General features: G+C 36.6%; 1 protein-coding gene across 1 annotated transcript in view; it reads left to right on the forward strand.

The window, feature by feature from the left end:
- Positions 1-15,225, forward strand: part of TRMT11 (tRNA methyltransferase 11 homolog) — a 496,326-nt gene that overhangs the window by 194,304 nt on the left and 286,797 nt on the right. The window lies entirely within an intron of this gene.

The following is a 15,225-nucleotide window of genomic DNA, read 5'->3' on the forward strand; positions in this document are numbered from 1 at the left end:
TTACACTATTTGTATCATGCTACAAAAAAGAATTATAGTTGCAATGAATGGATGATTCTGGTGCATTACAAATTTCAACTGAATTGTCATCCACATACACCAATAAGCAGATGTACTCTGTTTCTTTGAAACAATTTTCCCAAGATCAGACTAGCCCCCCATTGTGTCATGTTAGGAGTGCCAGTAAAAGTTTAAAGAGTGAGGACCAGATTCCAGGGTTGTGGCTGAATATTTTATTCTTGGCTGCTTTAATAACTTCAATAACTTTTACTGTTATTATTTTGCACTGTATCTTGCTTTATTATACTCTTTTTATATCTTAAATCCTTTATTCTAAGCCAAACGGTAAGCCACTCAGAGTCCTGAGCAATAAATACATCCCAGTAAATAAATTCATACTGTAAATGTGCTTTTACTGTACTAGATACTCCTTTGCCCTGTCCATAAAATAGAGATTTTGATTGTACTTAAGCTTAAAGTTTCTAACAACATATTTTAGAATAATGTATTTCTGTGCTTTATAGAATATTAGGACATCTCATAAAATAACAGGACTAATTACTGGGTATGAAAATCTATATTTCCCAATTCTTCTTGAAAACTCGTTTTTTGCCTCCAGAAGTTGTGGGTGCTCCATCACTGGAGCTTTTTAAGAATAAATTGGACAACCATTTGTCTGAAATGATATCGGGTCTCTTGCCTTCAAGAATCTTGACCTTCAAGATTCTTTCCAATTCTGCTATTCTATTATTCTTTGCAACATATTACTAAGTTCTACTTATTATCCTCCAGGTTTCCTGTCCATCTCCAGAAAGCTGGAACATCAAAACTTTGGTGGAATCATAATTCAATGAATGACCCATCTTGCTATGGATTAACTTGCTGATATACCTGCAGCAAATAAGCCTCAAAGTTTGCTAATCAATTATTATGGGTGAAAACCTCATATGATGCTCATCACAATTTAGTTGTATTTGGCACAGACAAAGAATTTTGTGCATGGGTGATTTTTTTTCTTTTCTGTCCAAAAAATCACATAGCATATTTTTTAATGTTAAAAAATAAACATAGTTTGCAATGCTATATCACATTTATACAATTTGTTCCATTTATTCTGTTCCAAAGTAAGTCTTGTAGAGCATTAAAATACTAACTTGTACTATAGGCTTATATACTGTGGCTATTGGTAGAACAATACCTGTACTCTTTATACACATATGACTGTGTATCATCTGACCCATCCACTGCGATAATTAAGTTCGCAGATGATACAACTGTGGTGGGTCTCATTACAGGTGGGGATGAGACAGCATACAGGGCGGAGGTACAAAAACTATCCATATGGTGTGGTAACAACAACTTGCACCTGAACAAGACGAAAGAGATGGTGCTAGAGTTCTGGAGAAAAAAAGGAGGAACCTGCCCCACTTTACATCGGGGAGGACTGTGTGGAGAGAGTTTCCTCCTTTAAGTTTCTGGGAGTCTACCTCTATGAAGATCTGACCTGGAAAGTTAATACAACCCAGTTGGCTAGAAAGGCCCAACAGAGGCTTCACTTTCTCAGGGTCTTGCGGAAGTACAGGGTAGAACAATGGCTAATGACCCTCTTTTACCGCTCTACTATAGAGAGCGTCCTCTCATATGGTATTGTGGTTTGGTATGCTGGTCTGACAGCCGCGGATAGGAAAGTATTACAGAGGGTGGTGAGTACAGCACAAGACATTGTGGGCTGTTCCCTGACACCACTGGATGACATCGCCAGGGCTCGTTGCCTTGGAAGAGTGAGGAAAATTCTCAGGGATGACTCACACCCTGGACGGTATCTCTTTACTCTCCTACCATCGGGTAGGAGATATAGGCGTATAGCCAGCCGCACCAACAGGCTGAAAAACAGCTTTTATCCATGGGCTGTTAGGCTTTTGAATGAGAAATAACTTGTGAATTTTGTGCAGAATTGACTTGGGAGGCTGGTGTGTGGTGTAGTTGGTTCACATGGTGTAGTAAGATGGAGGATTTGTTGTCACTGTGTGTTGGGGGGTGGGAGCATAAAGGGAGGCTCAGCTAATCTCAATGTACACATAGTTGTACTTTGACAATAAAGGTTCATTTCATTGGCCTTTTGTTGTTTCTGTTTATGGAATCCTTATGGGGTAGGTTGAAATAAAAATAGTTTTCTCAAGACAGTACTGCCTGGCACATCCATTTCATTTCCTGTTCTTTTTTATTCCTTTCTTCTTTTGAGAATAAAGGGAAAAATATTTTTTTCTAGGCACGTCTAAATTAATTTTCCAAGTATACAGTATATTTAAAGGGAAGAAATTTTGTTTGTTCATAAAATTTCCTTGTATGACCTATAATTTCTGACATGTTACATATAAAACCTATAATTTGAAAAGCCCTCCAGACCCACCTGTTCCATCTTTTATAAATTCTTTTCTTTCTTTCTTTCTTTCTTTCTTTCTTTCTTTCTTTCTTTCTTTCTTTCTTTCTTTCTTTCTTTCTTTCTTTCTTTTCTTTTTTATATGCTGCCCACCTTACAACCATTAAGAATCACAAGACAAAACATTAAAACAATAAGTAAAAATCAATTAAAAATTAACAAAGATGGCAAGATGCACATGGGAAAGAGATGAGGCTTTAACTCAGTCCATTAACCATCTCCACTATAAATATGCCTTCATCAGGGTCCCAGGCCAATTGGCAGAGCCAGGAATTCAAGCCATTTCGGAAGGCTAAAAGGGTGGGTACAGAACCAACTTTGGAGGGGGTGGATACAATTTTCCACAGGGCAGAATCCACTGTAATACATTTATAAGATAAAAGTATTGCAAAAATGTAATTTGATATTGGAAGACTATATGCTATTTTTTAAAATTACCTGATAAGACCTTACACGGAAGAACACAGGGCTGCGTATCTAATGCAATGCTAAGAATTAAATTCATCTAACCTATTTGTCTGTGGAAACTCAGAAATTCCAACCTGTTTAAAGATGATGCTTATTCATAAGAGGAAACTGTGAATAGTATATAAATACGGGATTTTAAAGATGATCACAGCCAAATCATAAAAGTCAAGAAAATCCAAGCTAATTAAATGTGTTGTTATTTAAAAAGATTGTACTCACAGAGTACAGAGTGTTGGAATCTTTTGCCAGCCAACTAGCTGTCTTCATTCACCTTTTCTCTATTTTTCATTTTCCTTTCACAGATCATATTCAAACTTTTGTGGTTATGAGTATGTTTGGTGCTTTTTTTCCTGTTGCCCAGCAAAAAAACTCTGAACTTTTGCAAATCTCATGAGCACAATGGTATCTGCATTTAATTTAAAAAACAGGGCTATGATTGAAAACCATGTTCTTTAACAGAATAACAGAGTTGGAAGGGACCTTGGATGTCATCTAGTCCAGGGCTTTTCAACCTTTTCACCCATTGTACCACTTTCAGGATATGGCAACATCCAAGTACCACCAGTTGCCTAGCAAGGTGTCAAAAACTTGATGACCAAAACAAAAAAAAGGAAAAAAGTGATGAAGTACAGGTAGTCCTCGACTTACAACAGTTCGCTTAGTGACTGTTCAAAGTTACAATGGAACTGAAAAAAGTGCCCCCCCAAGCCACAGCCCAGCAAGACACCTGCCTGCCTGCGCGGCGGTGCTCTTCCTCCTGTCTGAGGTTTTCATTGTTGTGAGAATTTCTGTTGAGGATTGGCAGCAGGGGTGGTGTGGGGTGGTGTTTGGTTTTTATCCCTCCTCCCCCCCGTCTGCTGGGTGCTTGCAGCAGGTTTTGGTCACTTCACATGATCCTGGGACAGTGTGACCATCATAAATATGAATCAGTTACCAAGCATCTGAATGTAAATAACAAGACCCTGGAGATGCTGCAACATTCCAGCTCGTCAGTACTTCTTCAGGGCTCAACAGAAGCACCAGGATCAGCACCAAGTTCCAGCTGGAGACTGGCATTGATCCTGGTGCTTCCTCTGAGCCCTGACAGCCCTGCAGCTCCAGCCATCTATCGCTCAGGCTTGTGTGATGCTGCCACCAGTTCAGCTCATTCCCCTCCCCCTCTACCACTTTTCTAGGATGGTCGTGTACCACCTGCCAGGTGCCAATGTACCACAGGTGGTACCCATACCACTGGTTGAAAAGCCCTGATCTAGTCCAACCCCCTGCTCAGGCAGCAAAACTTATTAATAATAATAAGTTGGAAGGTACCTTGGAGGTCATCTAGTCCAACCCCCTGCTCAGGCAGGAAACCCTATACCATTTCAGACAAATGGCTGTCCAGTCTCTTCTTAAAAACTTCCAGTGTTGGAGCATTCACAGCTTCTGGAGGCAGGTTGTTCCACTGGTTAATTGTTCTAACTGTCAGGAAGTTTCTCCTTAGTTCTAGGTTGCTTCTCTCCTTGACTAGTTTCCATCCGTTGCTTCTTGTCCTGCCTTCAGGTGCTTTCAGGAATAGGTTGACCCCCCCTCTTCTTTACAGCAGCCCCTTAGATATTGGAACACTGCTATCATGTCACCCCTAGTTTTTCTTTTCATTAAACTAGACATAACCAATTGCAGCAACCATTTTATATGTTTATATGTTTATATATCATCTTTGTTGCTCTTCTCTGCACTCTTTCTAGAATCTCAATATCTTTTTTACATTGTGGTGACCTGGATGCAATATCCAAAGTGTAGTCTTACCAAGGCATTATAACCATTCAAAATAGTGGTGAATTTTAAAATTGGTATAGCCTATGGACATTATCTCTGTAGAAAATATATAGATCATTGCAGACTCATTGTTCTTTGACTAGATATATTATGGGTAGCAGGGACAAGGGGAACCATGATTATTTTGTACTCTAGTGACTAATAGTGCTGTCATCATATTCTCAATTTTCTTTTTTTTTACTATGAATCAAACTAAGCAACACCGAAGTTCTAGGTATTTAATTTCACCCCATACCATGTGTCTTTGTGTAATATGTACTTATATGAATGAACAGATGAAGATGGAAATTAATGAACAATGCAGCATGGTTTTTGAAATGTTCAACTTTAGAAAAACCAAAGGGCTTTATTTAGATGGTTCTGATTCAGGCAGCAAACACTGAACTAGCACTATAATTTTGGCAGATTGAAAACTTTTATTTTTCTGTAAACAGCTTTCTCTTCAGTTCTCAAATTAACATGGTATGAAAATATTGGTGCCTATTAGCCATTTGTATGCTGTTACCAGGCATACAATACAGCTGCTTTTGGACTGTATTGGGTGCACATCCATATTCTAAAACAAGAAGCACCATTGTTGCTTTTGCTAGTCATGTCTGATGTCAAATTATCTACTTTGTCTTCAGTGTAGAAACAAATGGTTTCCATATGCATGCAAAATCCCTACACAAATCCACAAAGAAAGAAGCTTCAAATGATTTTAATTTCCAGATAATAGATCATAGCATATTAACTACTAATGTAGTAGTACACTAGGCTGGCAAGTCCTACATCCTGATGACTGTGAACATGGTACATTTGGAAGACTTAAATATTTCCAGTAGCATATTTATCAACTGAACTTGGCAAAGAATTGCTTTTTTGCATGTGGTTTTTTATTTTTTAAAAAAATTGTTTTGTTTGATACAAAAATAAAGGCATGAGTTAAACTATATATTAAAGAAAGTAGGGAAGGAGGAGGAATTTAAATAATTGTTTATATTTGGCTCTGTCTTTTCTATTGATTCAGGGGAAAACATCTCAAAAAGGGTGGGTGCAGAACCCACCCTTTTAAAAGATAGATAATAAACAGCAAATAACCCCAACATATCCACTGGAGAACTCCTGAAATCATCTGAAACAGATTGTAAGGGTCCTAGAGAGGAAGACATGATAAGCAATAATGAGTAGAAAATAATCTTTGGATAAAATCAGTCATGACTTGACTTTTTTTTTAATTGAAAAGTTTCACAATACATTTTTAAATACAAAAACTCTTTCCTCCCCCTCCCCTCTCCCCAACCCTCCCCTACCCTCCACTCCCCCCTCCCCGACTTCCCAGAGCTGAATACAGGGTATAATAATACAAACATAAACTAAAATATGCTAACAACAATTAAGTTCTATCGGACTTTAACTCTCCATAGTCATAATATTAATAAAGTAACAAATGACTAATCATACATCATAAAAATCCACTACTTATTCAAATGCTAAATGAAACTTTTTAGTCCCATATTTATTCTGAATATATTCAATCCATCTTCTCCATTCCACGATATATCTCTGTTGCGATTGATCTTTCAAATATGCCGAAATCTTTGCCATTTCCGCCAAATTGGAAACTTTCAAAGTCCACTCTTCTATAGTCGGCAATTCCTCCTTCTTCCAGTATTGTGCAACTAAAAGTCTTGCCACCGTGATTAGATTCAACACCAACTTAGTGTCTATTACAGTAGTATCTGTAATAATACCCAATAAAAACAATTGCGGGGAAAACTATCCTTTTCTTAAATATCTTTTGCATATTCCACCAAATTTTAATCCAAAAAGCTTTAACCTTTTTACAAGTCCACCATATATGAAAATACGTTGCATCCTCACAACCACACCTCCAACATTTGAGCTGGTAGTTCGGATACATACTTGCTAATTTTTTAGGGTCTAAGTGCCACCTATAAAGCATTTTATAAAAATTCTCTCTTAAGTTTTGGGCCTGTGTAAATTTTACGTTTCTAACCCAGATCTCTTCCCAAGTGTCCATTGTTATAACTTCTTGAAAATTCTGGGCCCACTTTATCATACAATCTTTAACAAGTTCCGTTTCTGAGTCCATTTCTATCAATGCATTATATATCCTTTTAATATGTGCTTGACCTTGATCTCTAATTTGTTTTACCAAATTTTCATCAGTCATCGAAAAGCCAGCTTTCTGGTCCTGTTTCCATCTTGCCTGTAATTGCCCATACTGAAACCAAGTTTGTACAATCTTTTCTTCTTTTAAAATATTATATGGCTTTAATTGCCATACATTCCTTTCTAGACTTAAAATTTCCTTATATGTAGTCTCATCCTGTTTGAATCCCACATTTATATTTTCTATTGCATGTTTAGGTATTGCCCAAATTGGTATCTTATAATTTAACTTATGTCTATACAGTTTGGCGGGTCAAATCCCGAGTGCCGCGTAATAGAGTGAGCGCCTGTTACTTGTCCCAGCTTCTGCCAACCTAGCAGTTCGAAAGCACACAAAAATGCAAGTAGAAAAATAGGGACCACTCCGGTGGGAAGGTAACAGCGTTCTGTGCGCCTTTGGCGTCTAGTCATGCCGGCCACATGACCACGGAGATGTCCTCGGACAAGCGCTGGCTCTTCGGCTTTGAAACGGAGATGAGCACCAGCCCCTAGAGTCAGAAACGACTAGCACGCATGTGCAGGGGAACCTTTACCTTTACCTTATACTTTTTCCAAACCCGCAACAGAGCATACCTTAAAATATGTATCTTAAACACATTATCCACCTTCTTATCATACAATAAATATGCATGCCAACCAAATAACAAATCATGACCCTCAAGATTTAATAATCTCCCTTGTGTTAAATTAAACCAGTCACTTATCGATGACAAAGCAGCAGCCTCATAATATAATTTAAAATTAGGCGTTTTAAGACCACCCCTTTCACGCATATCTTGCATTATCTTAAATTTAACTCGTGGCATTTTCCCTCCCCAAACAAATTTATTAATTCCTTTTTGCCACTCCTCCAGATTTAAATCCTTTTTAAGTATAGGTATCATTTGAAACAAAAACAAAAATTTTGGCAAAACATTCATCTTCACTGCTGCAATTCTTCCCAATAAAGACAATTGTAATTTTTTCCAACTATCTAATTCTTTTTATATTTTTCCCCATAACATTTCATAATTATTTTTATATAATTTCACATTTGAGGCTGACAGATATATCCCCAAATATTTAATCTTTTTAACTATTTCAAATCCCGTTAGCTCTTCTAAAGCAGCCTTTTGTGGTACAGTCATATTCTTAGACAATATTTTAGTTTTTTGTGTGTTTATCTTAAATCCAGAAACTTTCCCATATAACATTATTATCTCCATCAATTCTACAACTGAGTAATCTGGCTGAGTTACTGTAATAACCAGATCGTCCGCAAACGCCCTCAATCTGTAATCCTGATCTCTTATTTGAATTCCCCTAATTTTATTTGAATCTCATATTTTAATCAGTAATATTTCCAATGTTAAAACAAACAATAAAGGTGACAGTGGACACCCCTGTCTTGTACTCTTTTCAATATTGCATGATTCTGTCAAACTGTTATTTACTATTATACGAGCTGTTTGCTTCTGATATATTGCCCTAATAGGTTGTAAAAAATTTTCCCCAAATTCCATTTTCTCTAATACTTTCATCAAAAATTGCCAGTCCAATTGATCAAAAGCTTTTTCCGCATCCAGAAAGATCAGCGCTGCGGGAATCTGATTATTTCTTTCCAAAAATTCCAATAGAAATACAATATGTCTCACATTATTCTTCATTTGTCTACCACTTATAAATCCAGTTTGATCACTATGAATCACTTGTTGCACTACCTTCATTAATCTATTGGCTAAAATTTTTGCAAATATCTTATAGTCAATGTTTAAAAGCGATATTGGTCTGTAGTTTTTGGTTTGGGTAGCATCCTGATCTTCCTTCGGGATCAACGAAATAAAGGCAGTTTTCCACGATGGAGGCACTCCTCCTCCCAATTGAATTGTCTTAAACAATTCTCTTAAGGGTTCCACCATTTCTAACTGTAAATTTTTATAATAAATTAATTGTTTAATTGCTAGGAAAGGCTCGGGGGTCGCATAACTTGACGTTTTATCTTGGTACAATGCAGGGGTTTCAAAGGAGGTGAAGTGGAGATGGAAATCATCCCAAAATTTGAGTGGAGAAATATTAAATTTATTATGTTGAAAAAAATATTAGCGTCTTTGTAAAACTGTTTATTTACACCCAATTTGATTATAACCTGTCCTCTTTTTAATTCTGATTTTGTTTAAATTAACAATGTTCAGGGGAAAAAACCATGGATATTTGTTAAATATTTGTTTGGTGCTTCTGCCAAATCCAAAAATTCAGGGGTTCATATATATCAATACATAATAAAACACCTACGGTATAAGTATAAAAATAAATAATCACACAATAAAAGGTCATTCTGATGGGGCCAGTTCTTCTCCCCAACAGACTTTGTGGAAAAACTGGAGGGTCACTCTGAATATTTGAGGGAATCTGTTCTAAAGTATAAGCACACCCAGCAAAACAGAATGACATAAAAATAGCTTGTTCATACAGTATGACTGTGTCATTTCTTATCCAAAAATCAAATAATAATATAACATAATTCATACCCCCTTTTCATCTGATAAGGGACACGGTGGCTCAGTGGGTTAGGACGCTGAGCTTGTCAATCAGAAGGTCGGCAGCTTGGTGGGTCGAATCCTGAGTGCCGCGTAGCAGAGTGAGCACCTGTTACTCGTCCCAGCTTCTGCCAACCTAGCAGTTCGAAAGCATGTAAAAATGCAAGTAGAAAAATAGGGACCACTATGGTGGGAAGGTAATAGCGTTCCATGCACCTTTGCCGTCTAGTCATGCCGGCCACATGACCACGGAGACGTCCTCGGACAAGCGCTGGCTCTTCGGCTTTGAAACGGAGATGAGCACTGGCCCCTAGAGTTGGAAACGACTAGCACACATGTGCGGGGGAACCTTTACCTTTACCTTTTACCTTTCATCTGATATGTTTGAGAGATAATGATCACATGCCCTGAAGAGGTAATCACAACTATTCATATTCAAAATATTCATCTCACTCATTTGTCTATGCTTGTCTTAGAAAATAATAACGTGCTATGCCTACATATGTTGGTGCATTTTACAAAATAAAATGAAGTGTTTGTTTCGTGTGCTTTAATTGCTGAATAGTACCTCTTTCCATCAATTAGGAGTTTTGGATTGTACCTTTCAAAATGCTTTTTCCAAAGAGCTTTTTAGATAAAATGAGAAAATAATCAAAACTCAAAAGTCTGAAAGTCATCAGCTAATCTGAGTCAGTAACTTAGGACAGGAATGACTTCTTCCTCCTCCATCCTTGCCTGCCTTTTACTCCTGAGAGTGGTTGTTGTTCTACACCTAATTGTAGAATTGTTCTACTGTGAGGCAAAGGAACATGCCTTTCTCAGGTGGTATCAGGAATAACTAAACTAAGGCCAAGATTTTATTTGTTAATGATTTTATCTGCTGTGTATCTATGCTGGATACAAGATGGCCGGCAAATGAATTTCATAAATAAAATAAATAAATAAGTAGTGGTATGAAAAAATTACAAGAATAAAAGTAGATCTTATGAAGAACACATAAAAGCTGAAGAAAACCAATCTTATGAAGCCATGGGAAGCACCAGATGCAAAGTTGTAACAAATAAGGTAGGGTTCTGGTTAAACAGTGAATGTAGAAATCAATGAATTACTGGGGGGAGTTTGTTTAGATAGCTTGAGCTGTAATGCAATATTTTACCTTCCCACAAATAATTATGTACTTATTAACTGAGGTGATCTGCTTAAGTGAATAACCCAAAAATCTGATTGTGTATATCTCTGAAAAGAAGCTAAGAATGTACTGCTCAAAGCAAACAATCAGAGCTGCTTCATAGGGACCTTTTTAAAAAAGAAGCTGTACTTAACATTAAACTAAACCATTTCGATAAGGATCTTTGGCCAATGGAAATTTAAGCTGTTAAAAATTCATCGCTCTAGTACTTCTGTCAGAGTCCAGTGATGGAAGGAGCCTTGTAAAGTCTTAATCTCCCTTTCTTCATGGGAGGACAATATAGTTCTATAGAAAGGAAGGTTGAGGAGCTGATCTCCCCACAGTAGGGATCCAAAAAAGCAATCAAGCTCTACTAGCAGGGAGTAGATTCCATCACAACTCAGTGGGAAACGTCTTTTCTCTTCCTCTGCAGGTACCTTCAAAAGAGAAGATTCTTGGGACTAGTGGCTTAATTTCTCCGGTTACCAGTGCTAATCACACATGTCTAATTACTGTCTTTCTTTCTTTTCCCCAGACTGTCATTCTTCTGTCTTTTAGGTCTTTCCATTCAAAATACAATGTAAATACAAAGGCTGTGGAAGCTGGCTAGACATCTGATGGACCTTTGGATCTCCTGGATGTACTTTCCCTCTCCTTTTCTCACCCTACATTTTTCAAATATTCATTTGGCATACTTTCCCAGGAACTACTATATGACTGGGACATTCTCTCCCTCTTCATTTCACTTAATTGATTAAATATCTTAGCAACTGGCTGGAGTTGGGAATCATGTTCTTCACGACTCAAGTGTGAGAAAGATTTGGTAAACTCATTTCCATCTTTACTTTTGGATTGGTCACATGCAATTTTTTCCACACTTACTCCCTCAAGGTTCAACAGAGGACATCTTGAGAGACACAGTAGTAAAAGAATGTTTATAATCTATTTTCTGTTTTTTAGGATTTCAACATTCAATAAAGTATGTGTAAACATGGACATAGCATGTTTTTATCCCATTCTGTGGGATTTAAGCAATGTAATTAAATTGCAGCTGCTGATGCTGTTCAATGTATATTCCACCTTTCTAGCCAGAGGGTAATGTATGCTGTTTATGTGGAATTGGAATGAGATGAATTTTAAAACTAGAGCTAAAAGACAGATTGATGACAGTCTGGGGAAAGCAAAGTGAAATGGAGAATAAGGTGAGAAATTTGTAGAGTCATCATTATTTACAAGTTGTCTCAGAACAAAGTCTTCATTTGTATGCTTAGAGAAAGCATAAGCAAATACATGTATTCTTATACTCACTCCTTCCAAATGTTGAAAAATCCAGAGATCAGAACAACCACTGAAGAATGAGTATGTTCAGTCCTGCAAGAATTAGCTCCAAGGATGCAAACTAAACCAAGGATGGAAATTAAAGTATTTGATTAGTCTGAAAGTACCAGATAGATACCAGAAATCTTATAAAAAATGTCTTCATGTTGTAATTATATCACATTTTCCATATCTAGTCCTCCAAGAATACAGGAAGAATGGTTGAAAGATGCAGTTTTTCTCTATTATCAACATGATTGCTTAGGCATCATGTTTAGCTCAGAATTCATTTCCTAAACAGTGACTATCAATGCCTACTATTACATACTTGGTTATTAGGGAATCGGTAATGATGTTAAGAAGCCGTATCAATGTTCTTCTATTACAGGGCTCATAGAACATATTTACTTTCTTCAGAAAAGACACAGAGACTCTCTGTTCCTCAGATTTTGATTTTTGACCTTGCTAATGTCATTGCATGTTGCCAGACCCAGCTGTAAAAAGTTTTGACTTTTTTAGTGGCTTGGGAATGATGACATTTTTCCATACAATAGAATACAGTTATTGCTTTAGAACAGGGGTGTCAACATAGGACTTGCCCAATCTCTGAAAAAAGGATGGAGGTTTCAAAGAAGTTTCAGCTCTAAGAAGCATAAACCTTCCAATAATAATGAAAAAACTATCTTCTTATTAGTCAACCTAATCAGAGTGTGCTATCGTGTCAAGTGCTGATTGAGACTGCCCAGCTTTAGCTATGACCTCATGGCTGATAAGTTTTGCAGCTGAGTGTCTTTCAGTCTGTGAGGTAGCCCCAAAGAAAGATAAGTTTCTGTCTTTGAGGTTTGACTTTTGCACATGAGTTTACTAGCTCATAATTTTTGCTTGTTGGAGGGGAAGCCAGGACCATAGGCATAGTCTCAACCTGCTCAATAAAATTCTCCAGAGAATGTGCAATAAACAGAACTTGCAATAAATGTAACTGTTCTGGTTGAACCGTGGACAGACCTCCCCATAAATACAAGCAGGCACTCAACAATTTCTAAACAAATAGGAGAAAAACTGCTCTTGGGGATAAGCAGCCTTCTGACCTGCAGCATGAAAGCCCTCCATATGATGTAAACACAACAAATAAAGAGGAAGGGTAAACATAAAATTAGCAATGGGGAGATGGTGATTCTGAAAAGTTATAGGCAGATTTAATGCAAAGAGGTTGCAACTGAAGTATCTTTAACAAAGGAGCAAGCACATTCTGAGCCCTCTTTTTGCCTCTGAGGACAATGAGGGAGCAGAGTAGCCATGTCACAGCATTGTTACTGAAGAGTGTGGAAGTTTTAGCTTTTTAAAATTGGGAAGGGTAACTTTTTTCAACAAACGGGCTAGGTTAAGTCTATTACAGCAGAAGTGATTTTTTACCCCTTAGACTAAAAGACATTTTGTTTTAAAAAAATATGAAAAATTCCACTTCCATTGATCAATAGAATTGTAAAAATGGAGTTAAAATGGATCAGGGTTACTTCTCTTAGATTTAGAAATATAAGAAATGCTCAGAAGTTCACATTGAGAAAAGCCACAAGAATCTTTTTAAAACATCTGGATTCTGCTTTGGTACTCCTCTCTAAGTTCTGTAAGTAGCCCTAATTTCCATTTACTAACAGAATTTGTGTTTTGTCTGGATTATTTTTTTGTTTACTAATCCTCATGCTGTCCATTACTGAAACCAGGTATGTATGAAAGCTTACTGATGGCATTGAGCTCATTCATTTTGTGTAGATGTTAAATATCATGGAAGCTAAGATGGAAACTCATACAACCACAGGACAAAGATCTCTTAAGATATCCAGTATGAATAGAACTATCATAAGCTTTAGCTGTACAAACAGGCAATTTAGCTAAAGGGTAACATGACCGGTGATATCAACAGTTCTGAAAAGTCAAGGAGGAAAAAAATATGATTTCAACTTCTCCTATTCCTCCTTCTCTCAGTAAAGATCATTGGACAGTCAGATTTCAGACAATCAGAATGAAATTATTCTATGGATTATGTAGTTGTTGATAGAAAGACATCATGCTGTCTCTATGCATATAGACCTACATTTGAATATAACCTGACTTCAACAGTACTAATATTGTTTAGCACAATTATTTTGCTTAATATGCTTGCTATATTAAGAGAGGCAAATTTTCCTATTGTTTCATCTAATTTTCTGAGAAAAGGATACTCAACTAAGGAAGGCCCTACAAGCAGTATTAGGAAGCATTTGCAAGTTTCCAGAAAACAGAGTTGTCCCAGTTCAATTTTAAAAAGTGTAAAAAAAAAAGGAAGAAAAAGTCAACTATGTTGCTTACATTGGAGAAAGCAGAAGCCTGTGTCCTCAGATCTTTCAGCAGTAGATGTGTACTCTTTGAACTAAGTAAACCAAACAGATATTTCTATACTAATTGGCTTTTGCTGTATAAATAGATTACACTTGGAAAAGTGTTTACTGTTGGCATGCTGATACTGAAAAAGAATCTATGTTCCTTGTTAAAAGAACAATTTTTGGCAATCCAATAGTATTCGGTTTTAATATGAGACTTCACACAACTAGGACAGATATTGAGTTTTTACTTTTTAATGACTTGATTATTTTCAATAAGGGATAAGAAAAAAGCTGTTGTTGAACATCTGTTCTGTGGGAATGGAAATGATACATTAAAAACATAAAAGGATAACCTGTTCTAATCACAAAGATTAAGACTGATTTAGCTGTTCAGCTTCAATCTTGAAACAGCACTCATGATTCCCTAAGAAGGCAGTACCATTTTGTCAGAAAAACATATTCATTAAGGTAGGCTAGTCTACATTTTCACATAAAGTTACAATGCATTTTCTCAGATAGATATGATTGATATCAGACTTTTTCTGAATTGGTTTATTGATATTGACTTTGAATATCACTAACCCACAGGTTTCCTGGAAGAAGCAAATAACCCAAAAGTCCATATAAGGATGTAATATGTTAGTAATATACAGAATTTTTCATAGTTTTTTTTAAAAAAATACTGGATTAAGTAATCCTTGCTTTATAACCATTCTTCTCAAATCTATTCCCAGAAAGACTATCAGCCAATTTTCACAGATTTTTTTGTGGTTTAAAAAAGAGGTTTTAAAAATTAAACTGCACTTCAAAGTCTAAGCTTTAAATCTTGGGCTGCAGTGGAACAAGAACGTCTCTTTCAGAAAGGGACTCAGCTTTGGAACACTATTCTTGCACATTCTATTGTTTAACATTGTCAGATTATAGCATTGGGCTGAATCGTGAAAGGAAATTAAAGAAAGAATGTGG

Source organism: Vipera ursinii (assembly GCF_947247035.1).
Source record: "Vipera ursinii genome assembly, chromosome: 1".
NCBI classification, from domain to species: Eukaryota; Metazoa; Chordata; class Lepidosauria; order Squamata; family Viperidae; genus Vipera; species Vipera ursinii.